General features: G+C 39.4%; 1 protein-coding gene and 1 pseudogene across 4 annotated transcripts in view; both read left to right on the plus strand.

Annotated features, from left to right (window-relative positions):
* CA10 (carbonic anhydrase 10) overlaps positions 1-13019 on the plus strand; it is a 482388-nt gene that overhangs the window by 166972 nt on the left and 302397 nt on the right. The gene's annotated exons all lie outside the window — the stretch shown is intronic.
* LOC121473573 lies at positions 6268-7518 on the plus strand (annotated as a pseudogene).

Raw genomic sequence — 13019 nt, forward strand, 5'->3', positions numbered from 1 at the left:
CTTATCCTACATGAGCTAATAGTTCAAATAATTTTGAATAAGCCAAGTAGTCATTTCATCATTTGAGCAGCAGTACATCTATACTTTCTCTACAAAAATTATGCAGGGTGGTAGTAGAATCACTTTTCCTCTGTTAAAACCATATCGCATAAAATAAAATATATACTTTGATGCTAACTTTAAATTCAGATTTTAGACTTCCCATTCTGATTCTTCATACACAGAGGGGGAGGGGAAGTGAAAATAATAAAACTGAAAGATTCCTTTTGCTGCGTGGAGGGCTTTTTTTCCTCCTCCAGGAAATGCCTTTCTTTGGGTAATTCCCTTTGTTCTTTATAAGCGTTTTTAATCCATACTCCCATAAAATTAAATTGAAGAATTAGACTTTCTAGACATCATAAAAGGATATTTGAGAAGATTGTGCCTTAATAGGATTTAAATGAAGTTGAGACTTAGCCTGCGTAGCTTGGAATTGGACAAGTTTTCTCCCAGCTTTTGCATAGTATATTTTGAAATTAAAGATGCTGTAAAAATTCCACTAGGAGCACAAAATCTGCATTGACCTGAGATATGTGTTCCATCTCTCTTTTTCCCATTCCTTGGGCTAGGTAGTTATTCTGTGATCTGTTCCTCTACAAACAACCTGCTCAGTAACTCCATATGCTTTGACTGCCTCATTGCACTTATGCCTCCAGTCCCCACTGTCAGAGACTCATGACAGGAAGCAAAGGGTATTTGAGAGGAAGAAAGCGTAATTTCTCAAAGCATAATTTTTCTTATTCTGTTTCTGTTTCTTTGTTTATATTGTTTCCTTCCTCCTGGAATGGAGTTTTCTGCTTCTTCCCTACCCACTCTTTAAATTCTACACAGAAGTTCCTTAAAGATTCATTCATATCTTAATTTTAGGTCTAATATTCATTGCTTATGACAGTACTCAGCACATGGTAAATATCCATCTGGGTGGAAGAGTGCATACATAGTTGAGTTTCAATAAGAACTGGACTGTTTTGTTTTGTTTTTTAAGATTTTATGATAGAGAGGCAGAGACATAAGCAGAGGGAGAAACAGGCTCCCTGTGGTAGCACTATGCAGGACTCTGTTCTGGGAGCCCAGGGATCACGACTTGAGCCAAAGGCAGACACTCAACTGCTGAGTTACCCAGGTGCCTTGATTCTTCTTTTTTTAAATCTCATAATCTCTCTTTTAATTTGCCTAGTACATTTACACGTAATGTAATTATTGATATGGTTAGATTTAGGTTTATCATTTTATTGCTTTTCTATTTGTTCACTCTGTTTTTCATTCTCCTGTTTTTTTCTGCCTTCTTTTGATTGATTTTTTAGTTTTCAATTTTAATTTATCTACTTACTTTTTGACTGTCTATAGTTTTTTAGTGGTTATTAAAATGATTAATAAAATATAAAGCTTGTATTTCACAGTTCATATTTTATCACTTAATGAAAAATGAAAAATGTAGAAACATTGCAACCATATAGGCTCTTTTATGCTCTCTCCTTTATGCTATAGTTAACAGATGTAGTGCATCTATTTAAAAAAATTGAAAACTCCATCATACAATGTTAAAATTTTTACTTTCAACAGTCATACGTATTTTTTTGAATTTTTTTTTATTTATGATAGTCATACAGAGAGAGAGAGAGGCAGAGACATAGGCAGAGGGAGAAGCAGGCTCCATGCACTGGGAGCCCGACATTGGATTCAATCCCAAGTCTCCAGGATTGTGCCCTGGGCCAAAGGCAGGCGTTAAACCACTGCGCCACCCAGGGATCCCAGTCATATCTATTTTTAAAGAACTTAAGAGGGAAAAATAAAAAGGCTGTTTACCAGGATAGTTGCCATTTCTGTTGCACTCTTCTTTCATTCCTGAAATTTCAAGTTTCTCTTTAGTATCATATCTCTTCTGCCTGAAGAATTTTCATAACTTTTTAGAGAAGATCAGCTGCTATGATTTCTATTAGCTTTTTCTGTCATCCAAAAATGTCTTTACTTCATCTTTCTTTCCCAAAGGATATTTGTGGTGGATATAGAATTCTGAATGGTTCCTTGCTTTTCATCACTTTAAATAGGTTATTATACTGTCTTCTGGCTTCTGTGATTTCCACTGAAATATGCTGTCATTGAATTGTCATTGCATTGTCATTGAATTGTTGGAGTCTTGCTGCTTTCAAGGTTATTTTCTTTACCTTTAGATTTTAGTAGTTTGATTCTGATATCTCTGCATGTGATTTTTTTCATGGGGGGGTTACTTTATGACTCTTAAACTTGTACATTTATGGCTTTAAACCAAATTTGAGAAATTTTCAGGTTTTTTTCCTGCACCAATCATTCTCCTCTCTTTTGGGGATTCTAATAAATCAAACGTGAGATCTCTACTACAGACCCCTGAGGCTCCAATCATTATGTATATGTATTTTAATTTTGTCTCGCTTGTTCAGAAAGGATCATTTCTACTATTTTTTTCAAGTTCAATGACTCTTTTTTGCTGACATTTCCACTAAAATATTGAGTTTATCTGGTAAAAAATTTTAGTTAAATTTTTTTTAATTTCTAAAGTTTTCATTTGGTTTTCCTTTATATTTTCTATTTCTTGCCTCAGAACTTCTGTCTTTCCATTCATTTCAAAATATTTTTTTCTACTCATGGAGTATAGTTATAAATACCTTCAGTGCTTTGCCCAGTAATTTCAACATATGGATCATCTCAGGGATTGGTAGTTACTTGATGGTCTTTCTTTGGAGAGTTGATGAGATTTTTCTGGGTCTTTCTATGTTTAGTAATTTTAGATTATATCATAGACATTTTGGGATTTATGTCTGTGACTCATCCTGTTAAATTCTCTAGGTAATGTTATCCTTTTGTTTGTTTTGTTTTTTGTTTGTATTCTCAAGTAGTTAACTGGGTTTGGTTCCTGCCACACCTGCCTTCTACAGGCTGTGGCTCCTATGTCTGCTTAGTTTTCAAAGCATCTGTAACTCTATTCTGTCTGCTGCATGTGTGCACAGCCCAGAAGTGAACCTTTTGTTTTACCATAGTCCAATTCTTGAAGCATTCACTATGCTAAGTCATGTAATTTCAATGCATGTACAACCAAGTGGTGAGCCTATGAATTCATGCACAGATTTAGGGGCTCTTTTTCTCTACTGCATTCTTCTATAGTCCCTGAGGTTCCACTCCAGGATTTCTTCAAAAGTCAGAGTTTTAGGTTCCTGTGCTATTTCACAATTTTCATGACTTGGTTCACCTTGAGAGCAAAACAATGAGAAGAAGAGGAAGAAAATTAATAACAATTTCCCACAAACATACTCTCTTTGGACCACTGGGACCAATTTTCCAATTCCTCTGCTCAAAGAGAAATAACTTCTCTCAGAATCTTAGGTATATGCGTAGCTGCTGCATCTACTAGCATACAACTTTGTGACCACAACTTGTCTGGACTGAGCCAGGTGAACAAAACAAAACAAAAAAACACACAAAGGAAGGGATCTCTTCTACAGTCTCCATCCCATACACTTTTCCTTCCCAGTCCTCTGGAAAAAAAATTAGGGAATAAATTTCTCTTGGAGTTTTTCCTCTTTGGATCTGATGTGCAGTTTTGGGATTATAGACTATTTTGTTGTCCAAACTGGGAGATTAGGAAGAAAAGGAAAATACTCATAAACTCATTGCTATAGTGGCCATACTTTCCATTTTGATTTCTTTCTCCAATCCACCTGCTATTCTTTATTTTTTTCTGAGTCCTCTGATGGATGCCTTTATGTTTTTAGTAGTAAAACTACTAAAAGTAGTAATCTACATCGGAGATGTAGAGCGATATATACTTTCTCATAACCAGAATTGGAACCAAACAAAATTATATTGCTTTTTTCTTCTACTAATTCTCTCATTTATTTCTTCATGTTTTGTTTTAATTTTGCTCATCCATTTGTTTGCTTTGTTTTTGTTGTTGTTGTTGTTGTTGTTGTTGTTGTCTTAGTCTGGTTAGGCTGCTATAACACAATGCCATAGACTTGGTAGCTTATAAAAAGCAGAAATTGCTTTCTCATGTTTTTTTTATAATAAATTTATTTTTTATTGGTGTTCAATTTGCCAACATACAGAATAACACCCAGTGCTCATCCCGTCAAGTGCCCCCCTCAGTGCTCGTCACCCATTCACCCCCATCCCCCACCCTCCTCCCCTTCCACCACCCCTAGTTCGTTTCCCAGAGTTAGGAGTCTTTATGTTCTGTCTCCCTTTCTAATATTTCCCACACATTTCTTCTCCCTTTCCTTATATTCCCTTTCACTATTATTTATATTCCCCAAATGAATGAGAACATATAATGTTTGTCCTTCTCCGATTGACTTACTTCACTCAGCATAATACCCTCCAGTTCCATCCACGTTGAAGCAAATGGTGGGTATTTGTCATTTCTAATGGCTGAGTATTCCATTGTATACATATACCATATCTTCTTTATATTTTGTTCTTATATCATGAGTTTATTGGCCTGATATGTTTGAGTTCTCAGCCTTCCTTACTAAGGTATATTTCTCTTTTCCTATAAAATTTCCAGAGAAGGGGGGGGAACAAATACCTAACATTATGTAATGAAAAGCCATTCACAATGGTTTCAAGAAATATAATAAACCATAAAGTTGAAGGAAAAATAATACCCTTTTAAATGCTATGTCTAGTGTTTTCCTTCTTGCCTTTTCAATTTTCTTTCTTGGACGTACTTTTGAAGTAGTTGTTTACTTTAATAAAATAAGCATCCCACCATTATGCTGCCTAGGAAAGGTGAAGAATCTAGTAGGAAGTTCCCCACTTTGAACACAATTTGTAGGAAAGATCCATGAGGACTACCCTCCTACACCCAGTCAAACACACAGATTTGCTTTCTTGTCCAGTGAATTAAACCTAGGACTTCCAAGTAGAGCTGAAGGAGTCAACACCAATTATCAAAACCAAACAAACAAAAAACCCCCCACAAAATGCAGTTTTTTTCAAAGAAATCACATTCACATGAAGTTTAAGGCAATTATACTACTGGGATCTGTTGATTACTCTTGTTCCCAGCACTTTCTTTTCAGCTATGCAAGTCCTTGAATGAGCTTCACATTGAACACTTACTACAGTTGGCACTATGTCAGGTACTGAGGGGACCACAGAGATGAATGAGATGAATCCCTGTCTTCTAAGAGTGGAGGACACAGAGGCATGCACAATTAAGAGACTATTTGCCAGACTGTGCTGAGTGCTAAACTTTATGGGGACAGAAGTCACCCTCTCTGGGAGCACATGCAGGGATGATTCATTCCTCTGAAGGGGTGTGAGGAAGGTTTCATAGGGAAATGAGGTTTCAAATGAGTTTTAAGGATGCATTAGTTCAGAAGGAAATGGAGCGTGCAGAGAACATCATCAAAGCATGGGTATAAGTAAAGCTTTGTGGTTAGAAAATTCGTGGCTTAGGGGATAGAAAAGAGTTCAATGTAGCTGGTGTGTGGCACACTCCATTTTGTTTTTATATTTTTGAGTTGGGTTGTATTATTTCTTCTATGTCATGGTTTGGATAGCTGTATAATTGACAAAACTATGGAAACCAGGATTTAGGTTCCAAGCAGATGTACTGTCGTGGGTGTTCCTTGGAGGCGGTGATGTTTTGTTACTGTACCATGCCTTTGTTCCGGCTCCCTCTGTGTGGCATTCTCACTCAATCTCCTGCCTCTCCGAAAAGAACCATTCTCTCTCTCTCTCTCTCTCTCTCTCTCTCTCTCTCTCTCTGTGTGTGTGTGTGTGTGTGTGTGTTTTGTTTCCACATATGCATAGAGTGGCTAGTATCTTCTTAAAAGCAGACACTACCTTATTCACCCAGCATCCCCAATCCTACCACCATGCCTATGAGGTTGCATACCATCACAATAAGCAAAAAGGGAAAGGTAATAAATGCAAATGTCCCAGTAGAGGCAGGGGGACCTCTGAGTTCAGACAAGGCATCTCTTTTCCTGCTTGACCACCTTGTAATAACATTCCTCACCTTTATGTAGATTTGCATAAAATCATTAAGAAATAAAACCCAGCAGCTTCTCTTACATCGACCACCTAAGAGTCGTGCTGTAAGAAGCAACAACCTCTCCTCTTCTCTGCCATCCACCCGGCAGCCACCAAGCAGCAACCAAGTGTGAATGCATCTCCATCTATGTTGGCCAGGCACGTGTCCAGATCAGCAATGCCTGCTGGGAGCTCTATTGCCTGGAACACGGCATTAAGCCTGATGGCCAGATGCCAAGTGACGAGACCATTGGAGGAGGCGATGACTCCTTCAACACCTTCTTCAGTGAGAAAGGGGCTGGCAAGCATGTGCCAGGGCAGTGTTTGTAGACCTGGAGCCCACAATCATTAATGAAGTTCGCACTGGCACCTACCGCCAGCTCTTCCATCCTGAGCAGCTCATCACAGACAAGGAAGATGCTGCCAATAACTATGCCCTAGGGCACTACACCATTGGCAAGGAGATCATTGATCTTGTCTTGGACTGAATTCGGAAACTGGCTGACCAGTGCATGGGTCTTCAGGGCTTCTTGGTTTTCCACAGCTTTGGAGGGGGAACCAGTTCTGGGTTCACCTCCCTGCTGATGGAACATCTCTGTCAATTATGGCAAGAAGTCAAAGCTAGAGTTCTCCATCTACCTTGCCCTCCAGGTGTCCACAGCTGTAGTAGACCCTACACCTCCATCCTCACCACCCACACCACCCTGGAGCACTCTGATTGTGCCTTCATGGTAGACAACGAGGCCATCTATGACATCTGTTGTAGAAACCTCGATATTGAATGCCCAACCTACACTAATTTAAACAAGTTGATAGGTCAGATTGTCTCCTCCATCACTGCTTCCCTCAGATTTGACAGAGCCCTGAATGTGGATCTGATGGAGTTCCAGACTAACCTAGTGCCCTATCCCCACATCCACTTCCCTCTGGCCACATATGCCCCTGTCATCTCTGCTGAGAAAGCCTGCCATGAACAGCTTTCTGTAGCAGAGATCACCAATGCATGCTTTGAGCCAGCCAACCACATGGTGAAATGTGACCCTCACCATGGTAAATACATGGCTTGCTGCCTGTTGTACCATTCCCAAAGATGTCAGTGCTGCCATTGCCACCATCAAGACCAAGCGTACCATCCAGTTTTTGGACTGGTGTCCCACTGGCTTCAAAGTAGGCACTAATTTTCAGCCTCCCATTGTGATACCAGGTGGAGACCTGGCCAAAGTACAGCGAGCTGTGTGCATGCTGAGCAACATCACAGCCATTGCTGAGGCCTGGGCTCACCTAGACCACAAGTTTGACCTGATGTATGCCAAGCATGCCTTTGTTCACTGGTATGTGGGTGAGGGCATGGAGGAAGGTGAGTTTTCTGAGGCCCATGAGGACATGGCTGCCCTGGAGAAGGATTATGAGGAGGTTGGTGTGGATTCTGTTGAAGGAGAGGGTGAAGAAGAAGGAGAAGAATACTAAAGTTAAAAATATCCTTTGTGATACAAAGGTGCTGCTTTTACAGGGAAGCTTATTCTGTTTTGAACATTGAAAAGTTGTGCTCTGATCAGTTAATTTGTATGTAGCAGTGTATACTCTCATATACAATTACTGACCTATGCTTTAAAACACAACGCTTTGTTACAGACCCAAGCTGTCCATTTCTCTGATGGGTTTAGATAAAGTATTCCCTGTCTTAAATGAAAAAAAAAAGAAAGAAAGAAGAAAGAAAGAAAGAAAGAAAGAAAGAAAGAAAGAGAAGAAAGAAAGAAAGAAAGAAAGAAAGAAAGAAAGAAAGAAAGAAAGAAAGAAAGAAAGAAAGAAAACCGAAGTTCTGCTTGGGGCCTATCTGCTGCCCTCTTTTCTATAGAATTATTTATAGGCATATTTTAAAACTGTTTGGGGAAAAACAATGATATCACCTGCATCTGGGTTTGTTTGAGGTTTTTTAAAACAGTTTATTATTTCAAGGGAATGTTAAAGCAATCTGGGCCAATGCTGGGTATAGGAAATTAGAAGGAATTTAGAGATAAGACTCCAGGTATCCTTTGGACTTAATTCAACAGTTTTGTGTAATAGTATGAACAGCACCTTTTACCACCATTCTTGAGATTTGAGAGAGCTCGGCAGAGGTAAAGGTGCCTCTGTTATATGTGTCTTTTCCTAAAATCTGCTGATGAGTTCCCCTCCTACTTTTTTTATGGATCTGAAGAAGAAAAAGATTTCTGCTGAAAAAAAAATGGACAAGAGGGGTGCCGGTGTGGCTCAATCAGTTAAGCATCTGCCTTCGGTTCAGGTCATGATTGAGCCCCATGTTGGGCTCCCTGGTCAGCAAGGAATCTGCTTCTTTCTCTCCCTCTCCATTGGCTCCTCCCCCTTTTCTTGTGCTCTCTCCTTCTTCTTTTTGTCTTTCAAATAAATAAATACAGTCTTAAAAAAAATGAACAAGAAACCTCTCACCACTGTCAAAAATATTACTTTGATGTCTCTAATTTTTTTTTCTTTCATAAGGGCTAAAATGGTGCCCTAGGGTGGGAAGGTTTATGCACTAATAGATTAATCCATCCAGATCTACTTCCTGGTTTTGCTAATAAAACCTGTGCTGCAGTGTGCATTGTTCTATATTTCTCCTTGTCCATACTAAAAAATAAATGAGAAACTGAAAGACCTAACAATTTAATAGAATAGATGGTTGTGTATTCCTATAATGAAATATTGTACAGAAGATTAAATAAACTAGATTTACAAAACCACAAACACATGTGAAAAAGCAAAATATATAAAACTGATACATACAGAATGATGCCATATGTATAAAGTTTGACAACATACAAAGCAATCCAGTATGGCTTCTGGAATACACATATGTGTAGCAAACATATAAAAGCATGCCAGTTAATCATAAGCACCAAATAATGACAATGATTAATTCTGAGGAGGAAAAGAGATTGAGAATAGGGAGATACACAGGGGACTTTAAAAATAATATTTACACTTCCTATCCTAAAGAGAATCTGAAGCAATTGTCAAAATGCTAAAATCTGATAAAGATGGTAGATGAGGATATAAGTGTTTGTAATTTATACATTTCTGTAAAATATTTTGTGACTCTAAAAAGTTATTAGGTGGGAGCTGTCTGTACTATCTCTGCAGCCTTTCTGTAAACCTAAAATTAACCTGAAATAAAGAGTTTTTTTTTTTTTTAAGTTTTTAGATCTGGCTTTGGTTTACAAATGGCTTTGTCTCTCCATCTAATCAAAAGAACCAAAGCTTAAAGTAGGAGGCTTTGAGTGGGGCCCCAAAGAAAGACCTCAGGCTGGGAGTGATTTGTTCTGACCCGAAGATATCTCACGAAAGGGAGCTTCGAGCTGAGCCTTGTTCTCCAGGAGCATTTTGATTGATGAAAGAAAACAAAGGGCACGCCAAGGCAGCGGCAACAAGTGACATGTGTGAGGAGTGGCAGGTGCCCAAGGGTGGTAAAGACATGAGTTATCTAGAACAGAGAAGCAGGGGATGAGATGGAGCAGAAGCTATGTCCCCAAGCGCCAGGCTGGCCATGCTGAGGAAGGTAGACTTTACAGTGTGAAGAAAATAGAGGTTTCTGAAGGTGATGGCAAAACCCGACCTGTTTATTAGCAGTGGGGAGAATGCCTGAGGTCTGTTGAGGCCACGGGGAAAACCAATCCGAGGCGGTGAGGCCCTGAGGCCAAACACGTGGCCCCTTTGAGGTCCAGAAAGATTAGGAGCAGTGAGACCAGCTTCTTGGCCTCCCCTTCCCTCTCTCTGTTTTATTCTTTCAAGACTTCTGGAAAAGCTTTTAGTTCCTTTATGAAGACCATCAAATACTCCACCCAATAGAGGTGAGGCTATTTTTAAAAATGACATGCAGCATATTCTGTGGGAAGGTCATCAGTAATAGAGCCTCAGACTTCCTATACCTTTTGTGAATCTTGACGCCAGGAGAGAAGCATACACGATCTTTTATACAGACTCCCTGGAAGGAATTCACGTCCTTTCCTCAGGAGCCGTAATGGGGTCTCTGTTGAAAGAAGCCTCATCCCACAACATGCAACCTCTTTTTATAACCTTATGGAGGAGCTGCTTTGTGCCTGCAAAGGGCACTCTGGCCACCAATTTAATCATTTTGAATATCACCATTGCACAGTATTGTACTCTTTTGCAGTCTCTCCCATGCATTTTTAGTGACCTTTCTCACCTTCAGAGAAAGTGGGATAAAAACAGCCTGATTGGACTTTCTTCCAGCTGGTCTTTCTCTTATTGAGAGGTAGATCCTATAGTCATCAGAACACTGGGCTGAGAGTCATCAGAACTCAAGATGCTGGTTTTCAATTTGTTTTAGGATCTAGAGCCATAGATTTCATGTCTGTAAAAAAAAAAAAAAAAAAAAAAGAATTCCTTAGAAAGCCTCTAATCTAAGATCATTCAAATCCTAAGCCAAAGTGACTCTGACTCTCTCAGGTCTGAAGATGGACTGTCATCCTTTACTCAGATTTTATGACCATCTGCTGAGTGCAAAGCAGTGGATACCTAAAGCACTCAGTTGGCCTGTGAGAAGTTCTTCCAAATTTATATTTCAAGGAAGAAGTAGGAAAAAAAACTCAAGCATAAATACTAAGGAGTTTATTAACTTTAAACACGTTTGACTTAGTTTTGCTCAGAATGGTTAAGAGTTGGGTAAAGAGAGCACTGGAATTTGAATCCCAGCTTGAGATAACATACCAGCTTGATCAAATCAGGCTACAACACTTTAGTTCAATAAAAAGAAATACACGTATCTTTGAACCTCAGTTTCTCTTTCTGTCAAATAGAAATAATGCTTGTCTCAGAGCCAGCAGGGAAAAAATGAGATATGGCTTTGCAAACACTTTCTACAAAGGAAGCTCTAAGTGCATCTGAATAATTCCTCCTACTGCTGACATTTGTTTTAACTTCCTAACTCAGAATTGCTCAGACTGCAGAGCGAGTGTCAGGTGCCATGTCTGCTCCTCAGGTTTATTTTTCAGGACTCATATCTAGTTTTCCCTTTTTAAATTGCCTATTGGGGGTGACCATCCTAAAGCAAGCTGGTGTAGAGGTGCTGCATCCATCCTTGGGTGGGTTTTCCAGATAGGATGGCTCCCTGCTGCTGCTTCCTCCTCTGTAAATGCAAATGAGTCTCAGCTTCAGGAAGAAGAAAACTAAGACAGTGTCTGTCATGTGCTTAGGAAAGCACCAGAATCAGAGCCAGATGCCCTATGTTCTGGGTCTGTTTATGCTACTAACTCTACCAGAAAGCCCTGGACAAGTCATTTTATCTTTCTGTATTTCACTAAAAAGAAAAGGGGTTGGATACAATGATATCTTAGCATCTTCTTGACACAAAATTTAATTTTTACCGTTTGTTATGGGTTGAATTGTCTCCCTCTTCCCTGCCCTCCACCAAAAAAAAAATAGCTCATGTGGAAATCCCAATCCCCATTACCTGAGAATGTAGCCTTATTTGGAATAGAGTTGTTGCAGATGTAATGACTTAAGTTAGAATGGGGTCCTCCCAGAGGAGGATGGGTATCTAACCCAGTACAACTGATGTCCTTATAAAAAGGGGAATTCGGACATAGACGTGCACACCTGGAAGACGCCAAGTGAAGATGAAGGCAGAGATAGGGATGACGCAGAGAAATGAAGAAACACCAGGGATTGCCAGCAAACCATCAGAAGCTAAGGAAGAGGCCTGGTACAGATTCTCCTTCACAGTCCTCAGCAGGAAGCAGCCCTGCTAACACCTTAGTCTTGAATTTCCAGCCTCCAGAATCGTGGCACAATCCATTTCTGTTGTCTAAGCCACCCGGTTTGTGGCACTCTGTATGGCCAACCTAGAACACTAATACAACATTAGAGAGTCAGACCACTGCTCACAGTGGGAAGATATTAGTGTTGTTCAAGTTCAAATGAAAGAGAACTATATCTTACTCTGTGCTGTAATTGTGCAAGCTCATACATTTTGGTTGCAATAGAAAGCAGAGTTCCATTTTAATAATATTGGCAGTTAATGTCTTCTTCTTCCCAGAGACTGAACATCACAATGTTTTGACTTGCAGCTCAAGAAACTTAAAACCACAGAAGAAAACACTTACTCATGCCACTATATATAGCCAGAGATGAGCGCAGCATTTAAAAATGGAGCCACATGCACGTGGAAGTTATTGTGTTTACAAAATCTTTCCTCCTGGATGCAGGACTCAGCAGTTTCTTGCCACTGATGGTCTCCCTCCCAAAGCAACCTCAGCAGGTTCCATGAAATTGTCTTAAAGATCAGGTTCTGTTCAGTACAGTAGTGATCCTTAGAACCCAGCTCCATTTATCGATTAATGCAGAGAAAGAAACTCGGGCATGTGAAAAATGATCCAGTTTATCCAAAAGTAAAGTACCGGGCATGTTTTATAGGCATAAGGTAATTCAGTCTGAAGCAATTATCCAAATGTTCACATTGAAGGACAAAAAGGGATGTGTATGTGCCTCGGATTAAGAAAAAAATTTCTGTGCAATTAGCTATTCTGCTCTACGGGGTATTGTTACTAGAGACAATTGTTAAGTCTGATCTGGGCAACTAAGCCCTAGAACTTATAAGTTAATTAAATAATGGAATATTGTATGCAAATTAAGTAACTGAACTGAGGAATAAGATATTGAATGATTTTCTCCTGTTGTGTGAATAGGGACCAAATGAGCTGGCCTTGTCTCTACTTCCTTGGGCAGTTTTTATCTTCCTTATTGGAAGAAAGGAAGACAAGATCTTAAAGCAGAAATCAGGAGGGAGGACGACAAATCTGTTAGCTCAAAGACAGCTTAGAAAGGTGAACTAATAAAGTCTTTCCCATGATTGGCTCAATGTCTGTTGGGGCCATTATTATAGGAATCTTGTGGGAGGCAAGTATGATCCTCCAGAAGGATTTGATACTAAATTACATTTCTTAAAATTTAAA

Source organism: Vulpes lagopus, chromosome 12 (assembly GCF_018345385.1).
Source record: "Vulpes lagopus strain Blue_001 chromosome 12, ASM1834538v1, whole genome shotgun sequence".
In the NCBI taxonomy this organism is placed as follows: Eukaryota; Metazoa; Chordata; class Mammalia; order Carnivora; family Canidae; genus Vulpes; species Vulpes lagopus.